Here is a 4,332-nt window from a genome sequence, read left to right as displayed (position 1 = left end):
TTCATTTAGACTGTTCCCAATATTCTGTTATTAAAAGTCATGGCCAGAATGATTAACTGTGTGGATATTTTTTCCATACTATTATAGGTACATCCGAGAATGGTATTGTAGGGTAAAGGTATCCATAATCAAGTCGATTGGGAAAACGCTGAGTTAGACAGACATGAAACACATTTCTATTCTGGAGGACTTCTCAGAACCTTTAACATGCTAAGGTGTATCAAGACTCTTCAAGAAAGGAGCTATACTATGCAGGGTTTCCAAGCTTATTTGCCTGTGATATTTTTTTTCACACCTCTGGAAAGTAGCGTTCCTTGGAACAGATTTTAGGAACCGTTGCGGCGGTGGTGGTTATACACGATGGGGGCTCTCGTAGGCCTTGGTACCTTTCACAGGAAGGTCAAGGGCTTTTCCTACTTCACCTTCCAGAGGTTCAAGCCATCCTCTCCAGACTCTCTAGAGGGCTGTATTGCTTTACCATGGGAAGTCTTTCCTATTTCTTCTCTTTCATTCCATCCAGGCCCTGTTTCTCAAGGAAAAGACTTCACAACATTAGCCTGGAAATCTCCCACCTGCCCAGGCCGATAGGGCCTATTTTAGGATTCAGGCATTTGCTAAAAATTGTTTAGTCCTGATCCAAAGGCCAGGCAAATTCTCAATTGCCGTCTGGTCTACCCAGCTCAGCCCACCTCTGAATAGCAAAGTCTAAAATTAGCGTTCAAACGGCATTTTATGTGATACTATTTATTAAGTGACTCTTATGCCAAGTGCTCTATTCATGCTATCTCATCTATTTTTAGTTCTTTTAAAAACCACAGCTTGACAAAGTAGAAAGAATTCCCATTTCACAGATCCTTATTATTTTACAGATGATGAACCTGACGTTCGGAGAGATTTAACGCGTTGCGGAACGTCACATAGCCAATTTGTGGCAGTACCCACAATGTTCTTTGGCTTTGCTGATTTGCATAACTGCAGCGACCAGAATTTTCTTCTATTTTGTGCTGCTTCCCAGTACTTCGGCAAAGTGAAGCCATTAGTCAGTTGTCTATTAGATAAAGAAAACTCAGAAGAATGTACTTTTGCTTCAATTTTCCGAATATTTCAAAGCAGGAAAGTGACTCATTTCTGACCACTCCAGATAATCGCCTCATTTCTCCTGAGGGTTCTATCAGTGGGAATTACGGCCCGCTCATATTGGAGAAAGTGTTTCATTTCCCCGAGTCAGACAAGGCTCTCTTAATTAAGGGAAACATTCCACTTGTCAGAATCATAAAGACGCTCCCGGGCTGATTGCCGTTAGCCAGACTGGCTGGAGGCATCTCTCCGTAAGATAAAGTGATAAAATTGAGCTTCTTAAAAGGGTATTGTTCATCTCTTCCTGTCTTCCTATCTGTTAGAAGCAGAGAGAAGGCCTTGCTGGCTTCGAGAAACTGCCCTCTGTATTCCTGTAACATTCCCCGGGGGAGAGGGTTTTTGAACTCTTGTGCTCTCTCCAAAATCAACATCGTTGAACAACGAAAGGAACCCCTGACCTTCAAAGGTCGAGGAAGCCAACATCCAGAGAGCAAAAAAATTCTACTTTCAAAGCCAGCCGCGAATCTTCCTCTGCAGTCCTCATGCTGCACGATGCCTGCATGCTCCTTGTTGCCGGATTTATCTTGTCATCACCCTGGATGCTTTGCACCCCATAAACATCCACTTGGCGTCAACTTGCCAAACAGTGAACGGGATGCGGCTGGCTACCTGGACTCCTACATCACCCGTAGGTGGCCCTTGTCTGTGGACACAGAGGCAGCGCTGGGGTGGCTGACTCGGTGGGGGAGGGGTCCAGACCAGGACTCTTCCTCCTCGACATCCTCATCATAAAAGAGATTGGTTTCCTCCATTTGTGCTAGCACTGTCCAGCTTTGATACGAAGGTTATAACTTCCCAGAATTAGTTGGGAAGGTTCCAGATATTCTAGTAGAATTTGAAGATATTTTAAAAATATTTTTAAAGTTCGTTTCTTTATTTTTGAGAGAGAGAGAGCACAAATGGCAGAGGGCAGTGAGAGAGAGAGAGAGGGAGGGAGGGAGGGAGACGGAGCATGTGCGGGGCGAGGGGCAGAGAGAGAGGGAGACACAGAATCCGAAGCAGGCTCCAGGCTCTGAGCTGTCAGCACAGAGCCCCAATGCGGGGCTCGAACCCAAGAACCGTGAGATCATGACCTGAGCCGAAGTGGGGCGCTTAACCAACTGAAACACTTAGGCGCCCCATAGAAGAATTTTAAGATATTTTTAAAAGGGTTTGTAAATGCTACGGGTCAGAACAATTCCTTATTGAGAAAAATCTTCTACTGCTTTCAAATATAAAAACACATAATATTTGAGCCTCATTATTTTCAGGGTGGAAGCATCCCCCGTAAGAACTTTTCCCTGCTCTTCTGTGATCTCACTACAGGCAGGCACTCAGCATGAACAGGGATGTGGAAAAGCCTCCTCAAACTTCTCACTTAGCTTCTCCAAGTTGGCACTCAGGTTGGTACTAGGAGATATTGAGGCGGGTAGCTTTTTCCCATATGGTTTTCTGTCTTTACACCGCACAAAATTAAAGTAGAAAGAACACTTCCTCCCTGGGACACCCACTGTTGTGAAATGCACGATTAGGACACAAGAGCAAACGTTTTACAGTTCGAGTGAATTCGTTCATTTATTAATTCAACACATATCTGTGACCATTTACTAAAAGCCGGGCTGAGTCGGGGGCTGGGGATGCAACAGAAAGTATAATGCTGTATGAGAAGTCGTCATTACGAGGTCCAGAATGACCCCCATTTTTCAGTAAAAATTTGACACCAGCAACTAATGGACAGGAAATAAAACGGGATGATGGCAAACATCACCTATTGGCAAAGGACCCCACGTAATAAATCAGTCCTTCCATACCTCTCTTTTTTAGGACCATGAAGTTCCAATTTATCATTGGCCAACAGTGTTTCACATATACAACACACACGCCAAAAAATAAGCAGCCAGTTTATATCAAAAACAAAAGAAGAAGAAGAAGCAGAAGCAGAAGAGGAAGAAGAAGAGGAAGAAGAGGAAGAGGAGGAGGAGGAAGAAGAAGAAGAAGAAGAAGAAGAAGAAGAAGAAGAAGAAGAAGAAGAAGAAGAAGAAGAAGAAAGCTTTCTCTTTGGCCTCGTTAACCACTTTATACCAACCATCTACTGATAGTACCACTAGGTATAAACACACAAAAAAGTTCCTGGAATACTCGGAACAGGATTTGTTGCTGTTGCCTTTTTTTTTTTTTACAAGTTTTATTTTTCTACTTCGAGATTACAGCAAACGTGCTCACACCATAGGTAGAGTCGGAAGTAGGACAGAAAACACGCTGAAGGCCGGTTAGATCATCCCAGATCCTTAAAAATGGCTGACCCCTTACAACAGGTCCAAAACTATAAAAAAAAAACTATAAGACTACAAATTGCAAACCATTTCCCTTTTTAAAGCACCTTCAAGAGAAAAAGCAGGGCCCTGGGAATATTGGTTCTTCTGTCCTCCCCTGGTGCCCACGTTCGGATCCTGACATGGGGCATCCACGCGGAAGGGGTCATGGCGGCTTTCCCGTCACTTATTTATTTACTTACTTTTCATTTATTTTTAGTTTAACTTTCCCTTTTTGCAGACTAGTCCTCCTCATCGGTCTTCTGCTTCATGGTATCAAGCATCATCATCCTCAGCACCCTTAGTGCCCGCTTGCCCATAACTACCTCTCATTTCTCATCTTCCTCTTCTTCCCCTTCCTCTCTATGCCCTTCCTCTCCATCGCCTTCCTCCTCCATCACCTACCTCCTCCATCACCTACCTCCTCCCCTTTCTTCCTCTCTATCCCCTTCCTCTCTATCGCCTTCCTCCTCTTCTTCCTCTCCATCTACGTTCTGCCCCTACTTTCTTCATTAGCGCTCCCACCAGCAGGTGCATCTCCTCATTCCACCGCCTCCTCCGCAACTTGCTACTTCCCCTTTAGATCCTTGGTGGTGATCTCGGACCTAGCATCCACTGCCACATCTGACATAGCAGGGCTCCCCAGTGATCCCGTGCAGCAGGGTTTTTAAAACAGCAATCATCGGGGTAATTACAGCAGAGGCAGAGTGGTAGCCAAGAACATACACGTAGAAGTTGGATAGGCCTGGTTTGGGTCTTGGTTCTACCGCTCACAGGCTATGAGATCTTAGGCAAGTTATCTATCATCTATCTATCTATCTATCTATCTATCTATCTATCCATCCATCTATCCATCCATCTATCCATCCATCTATCCATCTATCCATCCATCTATCCATCCATC

At 44.4% G+C, this 4,332-nt stretch overlaps 1 pseudogene; it reads right to left on the bottom strand.

Annotated features, from left to right (window-relative positions):
• Positions 1 to 3,539: 3,539 nt before the first annotated feature.
• On the bottom strand, positions 3,540 to 4,059 carry LOC102951829 (annotated as a pseudogene).
• Positions 4,060 to 4,332: the final 273 nt, after the last annotated feature.

The sequence above is a fragment of the Panthera tigris genome, chromosome F3 (assembly GCF_018350195.1).
Source record: "Panthera tigris isolate Pti1 chromosome F3, P.tigris_Pti1_mat1.1, whole genome shotgun sequence".
Classification (NCBI taxonomy): domain Eukaryota; kingdom Metazoa; phylum Chordata; class Mammalia; order Carnivora; family Felidae; genus Panthera; species Panthera tigris.
The sequence above is the reverse complement of the archived record's forward strand: the minus strand, read 5'-3'. Positions and strand labels throughout refer to the sequence as shown.